Below are 18,332 nucleotides of genomic sequence, written 5' to 3' on the forward strand. Positions count from 1 at the left end.
GCTCCTGAGAGTTTTGCACAGTCCCATAGGTAGCCACACTCCTGGTCACCCTGACTATCAAGCCCAGGAGCATATCAAGCCCAGCTCCATAGTCTCTGTTGCCTCTCCATCTCTTTGACATTTTTGTTTTTGGGTGTATCTCTTTTCTTTTTGTCTGTGTTCCATCTATGGAAAACCGCAGGCATTCCTCATTCACGTAAGTGCCTCGCTGCATCTCTTTCTTTCTAGCCATCCCTGGAATGCTCCCCTAACATGCCAGAGCTCTAGCATTTAATGTAGTTTTTTCTCCCTCTCCTTGTCCTTAGGAAAAACGTAGCCCATACTATCCATCTCCTAATAACACTGACCCTAGAGTAGCCATTCTGCTCTGCTTAATGTGGCGCTCTGTTGAACTGAGCTCAGAGGCCTGTTCCCCGTTGTACAGCATGCAGTATCAACAATTCGTCACTTGCAATGATTTTTCTAAAGGTAACGGCACTGCTGGATCAGCAGTTTCGGAGTAGAGTAGCAAAATGTTTCTTGGTTAGCACTCATTAACATTTTTTAAGTTTTCATGAATTTTAGACGTTCAGAAAACAAACAGCAAAGAGCTTTAATGTTTAAGAAGAATTTTCTTGTTTTTCAGCCAACTCAGAAATTTTCAAAGATTCTGAATTTTTTCAAAATTTGGAAGTAAAAGGGGGGAAAAATTGAGAAAATGTTCACAATGTCCCCCCTCCTTTTAACAAACTCTGTTCATAGTAGCACTTGCAATCCTCCAGCAATCAAATGGATTGCAGCCACTTTCCCTTTAGTGCACAGACATATCTCCTTCTCCACCAGCAAAAATCCAAAATTAACTGAAGAAAATTAATGATGGATTTGATGTGTGTTTGTTTAGAACACTTAGGTTTATCATCCAGGCTTAGTCAAAAAGTATTCATCACATATTCCATAGCTATTCCTGCCTTTCAGATTAACAGCATGGCAGTGAGGAGATGCCACTTCAGCTGGGTGAGAATTGCAGTAGCGGCTGCTTGCTATAGTACGACATACCCCCTTCTGGTGAGCTGATCCGGTGGCCAGAATTCTATTGGCAGCCTTTACTGGGCTGTTACCACCATGTTTGTGTTCTCAAAAACTTGCCAGAAGATATTGCAGCTCCCAAAAAGTGTATCAGTAGATATATATTGTGAAATTCTGGCTTCACTGAAGTTAAGACATTGGCTGTTGACTTCAGTAGGGCCAGGATTTTACCCATAGGAGACTTGAGCTATTGGTGGTGAAATACTGTGGCCCTCTAGGAAAGTCGAAGTTTGGGTAGATCACTAGATAGATCAGTGGGTTGACTAACAGATAGCTAGATAGACCTGTATAGAGATGGTTGGATAGAATTTGTGATTGTACCAGTTACAAATAGGATAAGGTCAATGGGAAGAAATGCCATACCTATTGTGATTCTTGGTCATGTGTTCAGTATTCTGCCTACATTGTTTGGAACCTGTAATTTTAGCAGAAGTAATTTATACCTCATATAAAGTTAATCACAGTTAGTATTATATCCATCTAGCAATTGGTTTGGCAGCGTGTTCTGAATTGAACAACAGCAGTGATATGCTGGGGAGATAAAGACACAGCCACTCAGATCTCTGATGATGAATACCATAAAAGGGGGGAGGGGGACTGAATTAGGCAGCAAAAACAGATATCAAAAGCCATGCTCACAGTCATAGCTCCAGATATGCCTGCCAAGCCACTTGCTCATTATCCAGTGACAATTCTATGGCTCTTACAACAGAAGAGTTAAATCACACCTGTAATATGGCATTTTTCCACTGTGTTTTAAAGTATGGCGCCATCATCTAGAATTTGGTTTTCTGGACCAAAATGTATCTTCTCCGGTTCAATGGGACAGAGCTGCAGGTGCCCTGGCATGTCAGCTGATACAGGCTGAGACATACTCCTGGTCATGGAGTTTTCACTGTAATCTGGACAAATCCACCGCTTACCTCTTGCAATGTGATTGTTGGAGCAGATGAGGAGATGGTGATGGGAGACCAGGCCTGAGGGAGAGATGTGAAATGATGTGTGGAGGTTGTTCCATGCGGGGGAATAGAGTGAAAGGAGAAGCAAAGCGTAGAGTGATGACAGAGGAGGATAAATTATGTCAGAGGTTTGGTCAGGAGTGCTGTCGGGTTCTCCTGTAGGTCATTGTAGAAACACCCATGGAAATGATGATGGATGATCACAGAGACTCGCCGTGGTGCAACTTCATAGAGCCTAGGTCAGGCAGGCTGGACACAGTCATCTGTCCTGTGATTGTGTAGACAGGATGGCTGAAATCTGTTGTGGGGATTGAGCACCTGAAAGTGCACAAAATCTAACCAGAATAGTGATTTAACATGCTCTAATATTCGAGCCCAACTCTGCAACCTTGATGGTGAGTGGCATGTACTCACACAGGCCACCCCACTGTGTTCATTGCGACCACTCTGGGTAAGTACCAGATGCCACTTGAATCAGGTGGCAGAATCAGTCCCCTGATAAGGAATGAAGATCAGGCTGTGCAGGGCCCAGTGTCTCTAGGGAGCTGAGGAAATTAGAGCAGACACTGGACAAGCTTGCTTAGCAGAAGAGCTCTGAGGGATTGGAGCATCATTATTGCAATACCGTTTTCTTTTCACTCTTTTCCTACCTGCTCCCATCCCCTTCTCTGCCATCCCACCTTGCTCTGAGTCAGGCTCAGAGTTGCCCTCCTAGTTTTCAAGGCCTATCATGGCCTTGCCTCAGCCAACTTCTCCTGCCTGTGAACAGCTCCTTCCACCTTGGCCTCCTCTCTGACAGCTCTCCCTTGGCACTCCACTCACTAGCACCACCCTGTCTGTCAGAAACCCTGTCTCTCCCTCTGATACTCCTCCATCTTTCAATCTCTCCTTGCAACTTTCCTTCCCTTCCCTTTCCTCTTCAGCTTACAGCAGACTCTTGTGTTCTTTGTGAATGTGGGCGTGAAGGTGGCTCCATAAGAATACACTGCATTGTATTACTTCAGGGGCTTTTGAAATGGTTTGATTTGTTCATGCAACTGATTGAAGATCAGACCAGGAAAGACCCTCTGGGATTTCATAGTCTCACAGCAGGGAGTCAGCAAGGTTTTGGGAAGGAATTTCACACCAGCTTTGCTCTTCTAAATTATTTGGGAATATTGTGGCAAAGGGACCCCAAGGGAATGCTGCTGGATGTATGTGATGCGCTGAGGTTCCTTGGAAAGCAGGGCACGGTGCTGCCTCCTCGGGTCTTGGGCTGGGGACTCAGCGTTGTAGAAGGAGTAGCAGAAAGGAGTCCGAGATGGATGCTGAGGGCCACAATCTCATGCTTTTATTCATGCTGAATAGGACTTTGTTCCATGAGTAGTCTTCGTCAGCCTGGTCCATGCTAATATAAACACACAGCATGTGGTATGTAAAATATTTAATGACACCGTTTTTTTGAAAACTCAGCATGACTTCCCCTGGTGACAGAAAATGAAAAAGATAGAACCACACCTGACAGATGCTGGTCACAGTGAGTAAAATGTTCAGAAATGCCTACGTGACTTATTAATCCTACCATTGTTGTAGCCTTGTTGATCCCAGGATATTAGAGAGACAGGGTGGGTGAGGTAACATCTTTTTGCTGAATCAACTTCTGTTGGTGAGAGAAACACCCGACGAAGAGCTGTGTAAGCTCAAAAACTTGTCTCTCTCCCCGAAAGAAGCTGGTGGTTAGTGAAGGAGAGCTGCAAAAGAACTTAAAAAGACGAGGATAGACTAGTCCTGACATCAGTGGAACCACTTGTGGAGTAACGATGGCCTTCCCCATGAGTAAAGAGATTAGAATCTGGCCCTCAACAGGAAGGCAGGAAGCAATGGCTACTTATCAGGCAGCAGTTTTCCAGACAGAGAGTGAGTCCTGCAAAAAGAATGCTGTAAGCCCCCTACTACTTATTTTTGTAGGGGATTGTGTAACTGATTTGCACGATGATACTGACATAAGATTTTCAGGTTTGCATATGTTTCTTAAATCTAAAGCCGATAACTAAGAACGTGTCACTCCTGACAAATACATTATATTCTGTCTCTCAATCCTGATAAATAAGTTAATTCAAGTTAAAGACAACCAGTTTCTTGACAGTTCTTACATGGCTACTCAGCGGGAAGAAGAACAGAAAATGTTTTGGTTAAGCCCAGTTCCGTTTCATTATCTGAAGTTGCCCCAGGAACAGTAGCCAATGCTCTTAGTCCCAAATGCCCCTTTTGCCATTTAGATAAGTTTGCAGAAGCAAAGACAAAATGCTTCAAAAAATCATCATCATCTCAGTTTATTCTTTGAAAGCCATTGAAAACGTCATTGATGCGAAACTTAAAGCATATTTTTAAACTCCAGGAGCAAACACCTTTATAGAATAACAAAACACGTTTGAGTTTGTCACTGTTTTGTCCTGGGGTTATGAACATATATTTATTGGTGGTCACACCTCTCCCAATGTGCTGCAGTGAGTCAGCCAGCCCTAGTTAACCATGAGAGAAGTGAGATGGCAGCGCTCTTAAATGGCTTGTGGTTTGAGGGGTAGCTTAGCAATAATGTTGAGATCCTCAACCATGTCTTAAATGAATGAGTTTAAAGAATTAAAGAACAAAACAAACCACTTTAGTGGACTGGTGCAGCTGGGTTGCATGAAGACCTTCCAGCCAAGAGCAAGCTTCTGAGCTGTGCCACTATGTGGGGCTAGTGAGCAGAGAGCTACCTCAAGGAAAGGCTTCACACCTATGATACAACATTTTTGACATCTTAGACCACCACTGATAGTCTAAGAACTTTTTAGAGTGGATTGTGGAGGAGGCAGCATAATGTTACATGAATACACCCCCTAAGAAGAGTCAGTGAACAGAAAGCACGGGTGCAGATTACTACATAGTTACTGCAGATGCCACCCTGACTCCCTTGGTGACTGACGCCATCACAACTCCATGTGGGAAATCTCATAAAACAGCAGTAGCCTATGGGCATTCTTTACCAGATTGCAAGTAGCATCAGGATTGCTCAAACATACAAAGCAAAGCTGTTTACTGTAGTCAATTCCAACCTGTTCAAAAAGATTGATCCCCCAATTCATGGACATCAGTGAGATTGAGGACTCTCCAAGGTGTTCAAGCCTCCAGGCTATTACTACTCCAGCTGTTTTTCATTAATCTAGTGTATACTTCTTGAACTTGGAGTAAGAGCTGCAGCTGTGTGAGATAGAGCTGAAGTCACTGGTCAGATCCCTTATGGGACAATCCAGTGAGCTTGGAATTTTCAAGGAATAAAATGTGAGCTTGGCCATTGGACCATATCCAAAATTCTGTTTGACACCTCTTTGCCCAGTGGGTTGGAAGCTCCCGCCTTGGCGCTAATGCACTCTGTATTAACACATCACATCAAGAAAAGCTGATTCTTGTGCCTTAGAATAAAGTGAGACATACTGGTAAATGGGACATGTTCTTAGCCAGCAAGGTGACCTTTTTGACAGCTGTCTGCTGTGTGAACTTTGTTCGCATTAATACATTAAACTAGTTAGAGCATTAACAGGGCATGTAAGAACGAAGCTGTCCAAGGCCGAAGGCCTAAAATGAACATATTTGGCCACCAGATTAGGTGCATTCTGTTACAGAAAGCATCAGTGATCCGAACCTGTACTGTGATACCATTAACCAAGAAGCAAAGCTGGCTGGTGACAAGCCATCACAGGCTAGACACCCCCTTCCCTCCCCTCCCCTCCCCCACTTCCTGAAACCATCTAAACACAGCAACCAATTTCTTCTTTTTTTTTTTTTTTTAAAGTATCTGCTATCAAATGTTGCCAGCTGGAAAACAGACAATCTGCTTGATTAAGAACATACTGATTGCAGTTTGGAGAGAGTAAGGGGAATAAAGATTGGAGAGTCAGTATTGTTAAGATTTGTCACTAAATCTTTCCTTAGTGATTGAGTTGATAACCTTTAGAATTTAATTGCTTGAATGTTACTTCTTAATTTGCTGCATCGCTGGGGAGCGAGAAGGAGAAAGTAGATAGTAATGGAAAACCCCTGAAACAGAAAGCTTTTGCTTCTGGATGATTAATTATATATTATACTTACTATTCATTTTGGAAATTAAAAGGAATAACTATTACTATGTTTACATGCAGAGAAATCTGTGTTAACTGTAATCTCATTGTTTGTTGAACTAAATCCATCTGGAATAAACATGGAAGGTCTCATATGGGTGGATTTAGCATACCATTCGAGGAGTAGGGTCTAGTCTGACATAGAGACCACAGCATGATTTCTTCCAAGAGACCGGATGGATGGGAATGCTGGAGTTGCATTTTAGTACTAGCCAAAACTCTGTTTTCTTGCTTAGAATTTCTGTTTGAATGTCAAAGAGATGCGGTTTTGTAATGTCTGCTGTTGTGATGATTGCGTGAGGTGTTTGTTTTTCTCACTAATCACCAGAATAAAGCAGTTTCTCCCTAACCTTGAGGAATATGGGCCCCCAGATCATTAATAGTGTAACAGTGCACACGCAGATTGTGGTGCTGGAAGGATGCCTCTGGTTTGGTTTGTTGGTCGCATACTCCCCCACCCCCCCAGACTCATTTTTAGCATCCCTCCTCCCTGTTTGAAAACAAACATGAGCTGCATACTTGCCTCACATGTGCTGCTTCAGTTCAAGGCCCTTGAGCTTCTTGCTGCAGTACAGGTGGGGCTCAAAGGGGAACTAAAATATGTTTGTTTATGCCTTAGTTTAAAAGAACAACACTTTAATGATCCCAGACCCATGTAAGGATTAAAAATTACAAATAAATCCAGTTTAAGACAAAATAAAGGATGACACTAGTTTTCACTACTCTGTATCTGCAAAGACCCGAGTTCAGGATTCTGCTTCCCTTATAACACTTGGTCACACCCCCACTCCTAAACCCGAGGAAGGGGACACATGTCTCTCTCCTGCTTTGTCTCTTATCAATGGAATTGACCATTGTAGGAGTTGACAGGGGCCACATTCTGCTCTCACTTACACCAGGCCTGATGCATTGGCCATGATCTCCATAGCAATCTATGGCCATTGGTTTGGGCTCATGGTGTACAGCTGGAAAAACTTATTGAGGTAAGTGGTGCTCAGTGGAGATGCAGTGGGGAGAAATTAGTTTACATTAGAGGAACACAGGCCTTGCAAGATACAGAGCCTGTCAGTTTCCCTTTAACAGAAGGTAGCTTTGTCTTTCATTCTTCTCTCCTTATGCACAGGCCTGTCAAAAAGTCCTTACTCCAAGGGGATCCTGCCATTTCACTCTTTCCTGTTCTCCTTCCTTTGGCTGCATTTAACAAGAATTTCTTCCCCCTTTCACCTTCCTTTTTCTTTCTTTAGCAACTACTGTTGCCCCTCCCTTCCATTTCGCAGACAGTGAGTATGACGGAAGCCTTGGCTTTTCTCTGCTGTGCTCTGCATGTGTCTCGCCACAGCTGTGGTGCAGTCTGCCTAACATCATGTCTTTTACTTGGGCGAAGACTAAACCCTCTCAGTAAAGAGACTGCGGATAGCATAAGCTGAATTCCTAAGCATTAGACAGGAAAGCAAATGGGGACTAAACCTTCCAGCCAGATGGACGAAGAGAAGTCAATAGAAAGATGTAGAGTGAAGTCATTGGGAGTTTTGCCATGGTCTTCAGTGGGACCTTTCACCCCTAGCATTTTGCATTCCATTCCCACTTTGTGGGGGTATCCTGTTGGTGCGGTCAAAGGGTAGTTTCCAGAGCTCATTTTGGCAAAACAGATAGCAAGAGAGGTTAGCGTCTTAGCCAAAAAGGGGAAATACTGAAATGATAACAGTTAATGGCTAACAGTTAAGCCTGCTGCTAAGTTGCCTCCTTGGGCTGCGGAAGGAAATAATTTCTTTCAATCCTGTTTGATCCTCTTAAATCTGCATCATCAGATTTAGGCTGCGAATCCCTCTCTCCCATCTCATTCATGGCTCAGGTCAGCAAGACTGATGCCAGCATGAGAAAGGAGGAGGAATTAAACCCAGGCTTAGCTGCCTACACACCAGCCTGCAGCACTAGCTATTGTGCCCCATGGGGAAGACTATCAGCTCCTCTATTTTTTAAAAAAAATAAGGATGTTACATAGTGTTATAAAAAAAAATCCCATGCTGTGGCCCCTCTGTGATTTAGAAATGGAGACTTGTTTTGTTCTGGGTACACTGTTCCTAGCGATCCATGCAGGAGTGATGCTGGCATTCATGCTCATGCTGTCTGCCTTTCCTCTCTGGTGTGGAGTGATGAGTGCTGTTCATAACATTTGTAAGGGGCTTTGAATCTTTCATTCCTCAAGGATGCCACCTGTGCAATATTTTATTGCTTCCTCTAAGGCCATTCTTTTTTTTCTGGAGAGTGAAAGTGAACTCTGCCCTTGGGACCTCACCTCTTTCGATTCTGCCTCATTTCCCAGTATGGCCATTGTCTGGAAGAAAGAGAGGGGAAGGGTATGAACAAGCAGCACAGAGGAGTTTAAAGGAGCCTGGAGGTTGTAACACAAACAGCAGAAGACAGACCGTGTTCCGTTAGAGCTGAGCTGGTTTGTGTAGCCCTGCCTTGTGGCCCAATGCTGCTTGCTAGATGTGTGGCAATACTTAGGTACAATAGGGAGGTGAGGTAAGGCTGGAGGTTTGCCTGCTGCTGCTTTGCCACTGTCTATCATAGCCAGCTCTGTGCAAAAGTTGTGTTTCAAACCCTGAAAGTCAGCCTGAGGTCATTGAGAGGTTTGTGATGCTCCTGAACTCACTGGCACTGGTAATATTGAGAGCAGGAGCTCAGCGGGAGTCCACAAGGGACTGGGCAGAGAACACCCAGTCACATTGCATGGGACAACAAATATAGAAGGGATAGAAAGTCTTTATTTTGGGGGAAATGAGGGCGAGGAATAACCATCTTGGTGGGGCAGGCTATCTCATAATTGTCCACTGTGGGGTCTTTTTGCACCTTCCTCTGAAGCAGCAGGTATTTGCCAGTGTCGGAGACAGCATCCTGCACTGGAGGGTTCCTTGGCAATTCTGATGTTGGTCTAGACAGAGCCAAGTTTAGGGTGAACATGGGCTGGGTTTCAGAGAATCCCAGAGGATGATTGTTTTGGGTAGAAAACATGTGAAACTGCAGCAGCTTTGTCTGGCTCCTTTGAGATTTGGTTCGAACTCAGAACTCTGGGGATACAAGCATCCCTGGAAACAAAGCCATTGCGAAGGTCTGTGTGAGCCTCTGTCATCTCTGAGAACCACACAGCTGCATTCACAGCCTTACTGTTCTGAAAACAGGGAAGAGCCCCTTGTTTGTCTGTGGAATTCAGATGTTGCAGTGGGGGTGGGGAATCCTAGCACGATGCAACTTGCATAGAAACCTTTATCTAATATTTATAAATGTGGGGCATGGATTGTGTGCAGCCCTGACTGTCTCCTCCTCATTAGGCTTCATTTCTCCTTATTTCCCTCCCCCACCCCATTTTTATTTTCATGCTATGCTTCACCTTTACATGTCCTGTCCTATCCTTCCTGTTTCCATAGCAACACAGCCTCCTTCCAGATCCGAAAGCACAGAGCAGATGAGTGAGTAGACGGGAACTGCTCCCCCTTGGTCCTGAGTGTTGGTTGTTACAGTATAGATCTTCCATCATCAGCAATCAAAACACATGCCTTGTTATTTTGATGTCTTTTAAGGCTTAAGCAACAATCTGGCATTAATGGATGTGTGAGCATGAGGGTGATAAGGCCCCAGCATGTCCGTCCCCCTCCTCCCCCCGCCTCCATTCCCTCATCCCAAGCATTTGTTGGAAATTGCAAACAGAGTTTACTAGAAACACAGGGATTTTTAGTTTTTAAAAATCAAACAGTGTAAACTAACGTTTAATGAACACATCCACTCACTCCCCAAAGGATCATTTTCCGTCAGGCATTTTGAGGAGAGGGTTTGAGAGGAATCCAGTCAAAACTGAAGTGGTGGTGGTGATGATGCAGATGAGAAGGAAGAAGATGATTCAGGATGCTGTCTACCGTCACTCCCCTTGGCGGTTTTCCCTGAACAGCCATGCTGAAGTCATCGGCTAGACCAAGAACAGCACACGGACCAAAGACCAGGAGACAGACTGTCAGAAGGGGAAGGACTGTTTGTAAATAGAATATCAGGGAGGCAGCTCATGGAATGATTTTTCTGACCATCTATACTGCATTGGAGTAGTGAAGGAAGCACAGGGAGGTAGGAGCACTTCCTCATCAGGAGGGCTGGGATTCTCCTGATGGATCAATCTGGATACTTACATGACCCTCATCACCCTGGTATCCAAGCACCTCCAAATCATTTATGGATTTTATTCTACAAGAGGGGAATACTGTCCACATTTTACACAGAGGGGAATTGAGGCACAACCTTGAATAAACAGCTGCCACAAGATTAGTCTGTAGCTGAGCTGGAAATCCAGCCCAGGTTTCCTGAATCCTAGTTCAGTGCCCTATCCACTAGACTGCCCTTCCTCATGGGCCTAGATACTCCAGTGACAAACCTGAGCAGAATAACAAAAACAGCTAAAAAGCACAGTGTCGTTAGTTGATTTTTAGACAAAAAACAAACTGCTTTACTGCACAGTGCCTGGCAGAAAGGTAAGCAACACACAGGCCACTTCACTGAACAGGGATGTCAGATGCATTTTGCACAACCCATATCTTCAGGAGCTTTGTAGCATTTCACATTTCATACCAATCCAGGCAAATATTTGCAATACAATCTTGGGAGATGGGGCAAGATGATGGAGCAAAACATAGCTATATACTCTGCAAACACTGAAGTCTCAGGCAGATGTGTGCTAGCTTGCTTTGGTTTTCAGTAACACTGTTTGTGTGTGTGTGTGTGTGTTTGCCTGAGATGAATCCATGTTTATTTGCAATGGGTTGGTAGCTATGAAGCAGATATAGTAAAAGCATGAAACACGCGTCTTTTTTAGGGGAGGTTGGGAGGATGTTCAGTCCAAAGCTGCGAGAAGAGGAAAAAAAACATGCTGTGTTTCACGAGCCCTGTCTTTGGTCTTGCATATAGCATGGAATCGCCTTTTCTCTACCAGTGAACGCCGTTAACAGTTCCTTCCTCTCAGCGTCTTTCCCGTGCGTGTAATGGGCAGAATTCTAATTTCCAGTGCTTTGAAAGTGGGAGCTGTTCCATTTTGCAGAAGAGTATTTTTTATTCCCCTCACACTGTTTCCCTGGGGTTTTTTTGGAGGGGCGATAAGTAGTACTACTAATGCAGTTTGTTTGTTTTTTTCTTGCAGGAAGCAAGGGTTGATTGCAGCCCTTTCCCTAATTTCTGGACTCAGATACAGTTAGGAGATAGAATTTCCTGTCAGAAATGCAAAATCTTTTAGTGTGGCTTAATACGAACATGGCTTGTTTCAGATGAAATATGCAAAATGTTGGTTTGTGTCAAACATTTTTCATCCCAAAAAATTAAAAATATAGAGATAAAGTCTCTGGTTTTTACCGTGAATGGGATTTCAGCTTTTTAGATGTGTGCAGAATCCTGCCTCTTACTGCCTCATTGTCATTAGTTTATTCAGTTCATTTATGTAAATAGCAGAGGTGTTCCCTTCCATGCTAAGCTGTTCTATAGCATGTTTCAGAGTAACAGCCGTGTTAGTCTGTATTCGCAAAAAGAAAAGGAGTACTTGTGGCACCTTAGAGACTAACCAATTTATTTGAGCATGAGCTTTCGTGAGCTACAGCTCACTTCGTTACTGTGCTGAATTCAAAGACCAAAAAAATCCCACCTCGGCAACAGCTAGCCATTCCAGAGGCTTGGCATCATTTTCTTACTGTTAATGCTGGTACAGCAGCTCAAGTATTGCCCTAACGTTTTTTCAAACAGAGACTGGGTGAAATTAAAGGCCAACCAATTATGAGAATAGCTACTTAATACCCCTAGTCCTAAAGGCAGAACAGAAAAACGAACAGGGGGCCTTATCCAAAGCCTCCCAAAGTCACTTTGCTGTTGACTACAATGGACTTTGGATGAGGCCAGATGTTTTGGAGTTTATTTTGTGCAGGATATGGAGCATATGGGAGGAGATTTTCAGAATCACCTAAGGGATTTAAGAGCAAGTCTCCACTGACTTACAATGAGACTTAGACTTTAATTCCCTTAGGCATGTTTGAAAATCTGCCCAATAGTGTCTCATCTGGTGGTTGTACCCCTCTGTGATCACAGTCACCTGCAGTAGTTGCAATCCATAGGAATAATGGGGTGAGATCAATGGGAATCTGGAACTTCCCTACAACAGTGAAATTCCCTTCCAGAAGAACTGAGAATGACCGCTAAGCTTGCCACCTTCAGGCTGCAATGCAAGACTTAGGAATGCACCATAATAACACACACACATGAGATAATGAGGGCTCAAGACCCCATGATTGAAAATACTTTGGGCAGTCAATCTGCTTAGCTCCATCCTGTGTGATGCAGACATGGCCATAGTGACCCGTGTATCCATGACCTCCAGATTCTCACTACATACTCTACCTGGAAATGAAAGATCAGACTCCAAAAGAATTCCATCTGGTGCAGAGAACACAGCCATGGCTGGAGCAATCATCCCGTTCTCTGATCACCTGGTTGACTGCCCACCAAGTACATGATAAAGGTCAAGGTTCTAGTCTTGGGGTAAAATTTACAGAAATGCCTAAGTGACTTGGGATCCTACATCCCCATGGCTTTCAATAAGACTTATTCTCCTAAGACTTCGAGGCATTTTTTAAAAATATTATCCTCAAATAAAGTTCTCACTAGGCAGGTTGTGGTCTGATCTCTGAGGCTACTTCTCCTGTCCATGACCAAACTATCCACAGTAATTGTAGTGCAAAAGAATTAGAAGGTGAGATGATAGGGAATTTGGAAACATACCCTCCTCAGCAGCTGTCCTACAGCCATGGAACTCCCTTCCAGAAGAACCAGCAGTGACCACTAAGCTCCCCACCTCCTTCATGAAATGCAAGACCTGTGAATTTGTCATAATAATTAATACATATACTTGTAATTTGTAAGCAAAACCTCTTCTTTCAGAAGGCAGGCAGAGGAGTGTATCTGTAGTCTGCCCACTTGGATTCCTGTAATTGTGAGCATGGCATAATTACATAGTGTGACAGGATCGGGCCAGAATCGCTACAGGAGAGTGATAGAAGGCAGATATATTAGCCTGTAGGTAAGGCAACAGGGAAGGTTCCAGAACAATCAGGAACTTTCTGGAAACAATTAAGACAGACAGGCTGATTAGAACATCTGCAGCCAATCAAGAAGCTGCTAGAATCAATTAAGGCTGGCTAAAAAGGAGCTCACTTCAGTTTGTGGCGTGCGTGTGAGGAGCTGGGAGCAAGAGGCACTAGGAGCTGAGAGTGAGAATGCGGACTGCTGGAGGACTGAGGAGTACAAGCATTATCAGACACCAGGAGGACGGTCCTATGGTGAGGATAAAGAAGGTGTTGGGAGAAGGCCATGGGGAAGTAGCCCAGGGAGTTGTAGCTGTCGCACAGCTGTTCCAGGAGGCACTCTAGACCGCACCATTCCACAGGGCCCTGGGCTGGAACCCAGAGTAGAGGACTGGCCTGGGTTCCCCCCAAACCTCCCAACTCCTGGTCAGACACAGGAGGAGTTGACCTGGACTGTGGGTTCACATAAACAACCAAACTGAGGGCTGCCGAGAATCTCCGAGGCGAGCAAATTCTCCAATAAGCGCTAGACTCACCAAGGTAGAGGAGGAACTTTGTCACAACTGGTGTGAGAAGTGGGATATGGTATACACAGTGTGGTGGAAGGAGGAGGGTGTTTTTAAAAAAAAAGGGGGGGGGGAGAGGTTTTTTTCTTTCTCACCACAATGGAGGAGGGAGTACGGGCACTGATACAAGCCACGGCCTCCCAGCAGGAGGCTTCCTGTATCCAGGCAGCCGTCCAACAGGAGGCAGTGCGGCTGCAGCAAGAGACTAATCGCCTGCTGGTGGACCAGGCTGCTCAAGATCAGGCTATGTTGTGGGAACTGGTAAAGGCCCTTACAGAGCTGAACCGCAGCCATGATGGGACACAGATCATGCGGGCCAGTAATTGGCCGCAGAAAATGACGCGGGAGGATGATGTAGAGGCATACCTCCTGGCCTTTGAGAGGACAGCCCTGCAGGACGCTTGGCCCCAAGAACAGTGGTCTGGCATCCTCGCTCCATTCCTGTGTGGGGAGGCCCAGAAGGCCTACTATGATTTGCCTGAAGAGGCTGCAGCAGACTACCCCCAGCTGAAAGCAGAGATCCTGGCCAAATCTGGGGTAAAGACCGCAGTGCAGGCCCAGCGATATCATGAGTGGAGGTACCAGGAAAACAAAACCCCGTGGTCCCAATTATATGACCTCATCCAACTCACACAAAAGTGGTTACGAACTGAGTCCCAGAGTCCGGAGGAGATACAAGAGGTTCTTGTCATCGACTGGTACATGAGAGGACAACCGCCAGACCTTCGCACCTGGGTAAGCCAGAACGAACCCTCCACCTGCGACGAGGTTGTCGTGCTGGTAGAAAGGCAAAGGACGGCGAGGGAGCTGACCCGACCGGTTAAGGAAGAAGCACCCTGGGTTAAACTAGCAGCACCAAGCCCTAGAGGTCGGGTGACTGGGCCACCAGGAGAGCCCAGGTAGAAAAAGAGAGGGGCTGAAGGCCCACCAGAAGCCACAAAGAGTCGGAGCACTGAGGGGGAAGAGGATCGTGATGTTAGACTACCCAAACCAAGAGACCAGGGAACGCCTAGGGCTCCATACAGATGTTACGCCTGCAGGGAGTGAAGACACATAGCTGACAGTGTCCCAATACTGAGGAGCCTATGCAGTGTAACCTGGGGATCTGGGCAGACCTATGCTCCCTAATCCACCTTGTGGGGGGTCTCACTAACCCAACATATGTACACCAGACCAGTGAAGCTAAATGGAGTGGAGACCACAGCACTGGTTGATTCAGGGAGTGCTATCATGCTTGTCTCTGGGAAGCTCGTGAAGTGTAGTCAGCTGCTGTGGGCTAAGTGTGCAGGGATAACATGCGTCCATGGGACAGTTGGTTATTACCCCACCATCCCAGTAAAAATCAAGGTTCAGGGGAAGACTACTGAGGTAGCAGTAGGTGTAGTCCCTAAACTCCCATACCCAGTGCTCATAGGGAGGGACTTCCCAGGGTTTGGAGACTCACTCCTGGTAGAGGAATTGGAGAAAGGGGGAAGCCCTGAAGTTAGTGAGGCATCCACAATAGACTGTCAACCCCTAGTCTTCTCTGAAATATCCCCAGATTTGTTCTCCACTCCCGGACAGGGTAGAAAGTTGAAAAAGGAAAGGAGGGCAGCTAAGGCCTTGGGAACCTGAATACTGGCCCAAAGCCAGAGGGTTGCGATCGTAGGGAGGCGGACCCGAGGAGCTGAAAAGGAGGCCACCCAGGAGGGAGAAGCACCCGAGTCTGACCCACACCCTAACGCCTCTGAACCAGTAGAGGCAACAGAGACTGGCCCCCTAGATCTTGGGTAGATTAGTTCCGGGAGAGGAAATTTTGGACGGTACCAGACTGAAGACGCAAGGTACAACAACATTAGGAAGGAGGTGACCAAAATAGATGGGGTCCCCGTGGAAGGAAAAACCCAGGGACCAGGACCTTACTTCATAATGAAGAAGAATCTCTTATACCGGGTTCCACCAGTACAGGGTCAGGAGATACAGCAGATCCTAGTACCTCAGAAACACCAGAATGCTGTATTAAGTCTGGCCCATGGTCATCTTTTTGGCGGGGCATTTGGGGGTAGAGAAGACGCTGGCACGGGTCCTGCGATGATTCTTTTGGCCCGGAGTATGTGAAGAATTGCGGAGGTAGTGTGCGTCCTGCCTAGAGTGTCAGCTGCACAGTCCCCATCCCCACTTGAGTGCACCTTGAGTACCCCTTCCCATCACAGAGGTCCCCTTTGAGCGAATAGCCATGGACCTAGTGGGACCACTGGAGAAGACAGCATGGAGCTACCAATATATACTTGTCATTCTGGATTATGCTACTCGCTACCCAGAACCCGTTCCCCTGTGGAACACGGCCTCTAAAACAATAGCTAAAGAGTTGGTGGGGGTCTTTGCCCGAGTGGGGCTACCAAAGGAGATATTAACAGACCAAGGTACTCCATTTATGTCGAAGCTAATGAAGGACCTCTGTATGCTGCTCCAGAAACATAGCCTGAGAACTTCAGTCTATCATCCGCAGACCAATGGGCTGGTAGAAAGGTTTAACCAAACCCTCAAGGCAATGATAAGGAAAGTGGTAAGTCGAGACTGGAAGGATTGGGACACCCTACCTTATGTTTGCAATCCAGGAGGTACCTCAGGCCTCAATTAGGTTTTCCCCCTTTGAATTATTATACGGACACCACCCCTGTGGTATACTAGATATTTCAAAAGAAATCTGGAAAGAGGAACCCAATGAGGGGAGAAAATATAATTGATCATGTGTTGCAGATGTGAAATCGGATAGCCTGGGTCGCCCCTATTGTATGGGAACATTTGGAAAAGGTGCAGGAGGCCCAGTGAACCCATTACAATCGTCAGGCAAAAGTCCGACAATTCCAACCAGGGGATTGGGTGATGGTGTTGGTACCCACGGCAGAAAGCAAGCTTTTGGCCCAATGGCAGGGGCCCTATGAGGTGGTTGAACCTATGGGGGAAGTAACCTACAACGTGTGGCAGCCAGGACGCCAGAAACAAGAATAAATTTATCAGATTAACTTCTTAAAGCCTTGGCACCAACGAGAGGCATGTGTAGTGGCCCAAGAGACCGTGATCCAGGGAAATAACATGCAGGAGCAGATCAGGATATCCACTGATCTGACACCAAACCAGAAGAAGGAGGTAACTGAGATGATCAACCGATACCAGTACGTATTTTCAACCAAACCAGGTCGGACCAGCGAAACATATCACCACATTATCACAGACCCTGGGGCAAAGGTAACTTTAAGGCCCTATCGGGTCCCAGCAGCAAAAAGGGAGGAGATCAAGGCAGAGGTGAAAAGGATGTTAGAGCTGGGAGTCATCGAAGAGTCCCACAGTCAGTGGTCAAGCCCGATTGTGTTGGTGCCCAAACTCGATGGCACCACTAGGTTTTGTAATGACTTCCTCCAGCTGAGTGAAAGATCCAAATCCAATACCCCATATCGATGAGTTAGTTGACCGCCTGGGCAATGCCTGATTTTTGACCACCCTTGATTTAACAAAGGGATACTGGCAGATTCCCCTTGCCAAAGATGCAAAAGAAAAGACAGCATTCTCTACCCCAGAGGGTCTGTTTCAATATACTTTTGGACTGTATGGGGCACCTGCCATCTTCCAGCGTCTTATGGACAAGCTCCTACGGCCCCATACCAGTTATGCAGCGGCATACCTGGATGATGATGTGATTATTCACACCCCTGACTGGGAAACACACTTAGAAAAGGTGGAAGCGGTTCTGGACCCGCTAAGACGGGCTGGCGTCACAGCCAACCCAGCCAAGTGTGCTATAGGGCTAGCTGAGGCTAAATACTTTGGCTACATTGTAGGAAGGGGCATGGGCAAGCCCCAACTAAACAAACTAGAGGCTCTCCAAAATTGGCCCCGGCTGAATTGGAAAAAGCTACTCCAGGTATTCCTGGGTGTGGTGGGGTGCTACCGATTGATTTATTCCCCATTTTGCTACCAGAGTGAGTTCCCTGACAGACCTGGTAAAAGCCCGGGGTCCAGACATGGTGACGTGGACAGATAACACAGAGAAAGCATTCATGGATCTATGGACAACCCTCTGCAGTAACCTTGTGCTTATAACCCCAGACTTTAACAAAGAGTTCATTTTACAAACAGATGCATCTGAAGTAGGTTTATTGCAGATGGTTGGAGATGAAAACACCCAATCCTCTACCTCAGCAGGAAACTCCTCCCAAGAGAGCAGAAGTATGCCGTGGTTGAAAGAGAGTGCCTAGCTGTGAAATGGGCCATGGAAAAACTAGGTTATTACTTTCTGGGATGATGGTTTACCCTTGTGACTGACCATGCACCCTCCAGTGGATGCAGTGAAATAAAGAGAAGAACGCAAGGGTGACCAGATGGCTCCTGTCCCCACAACCTTTCCAATTCACCATACAACACCGGGTTGAAAGCCACCATGGCAATGCAGATGGCTTGTCACGAGTACACTGCCTGATGTCCCAAGTTGCCCAACCCCATGGCATTGAGTCAAACGGGGGA

The 18,332-nt window shown here is 45.9% G+C and overlaps 1 protein-coding gene across 6 annotated transcripts in view; it reads left to right on the forward strand.

The window, feature by feature from the left end:
* The window catches only part of NCAM1 (neural cell adhesion molecule 1), a 258,452-nt gene that overhangs the window by 195,016 nt on the left and 45,104 nt on the right, over positions 1–18,332 (forward strand). The gene's annotated exons all lie outside the window — the stretch shown is intronic.

The sequence above is a fragment of the Lepidochelys kempii genome, chromosome 22, assembly GCF_965140285.1.
Source record: "Lepidochelys kempii isolate rLepKem1 chromosome 22, rLepKem1.hap1, whole genome shotgun sequence".
Taxonomy (NCBI): domain Eukaryota; kingdom Metazoa; phylum Chordata; order Testudines; family Cheloniidae; genus Lepidochelys; species Lepidochelys kempii.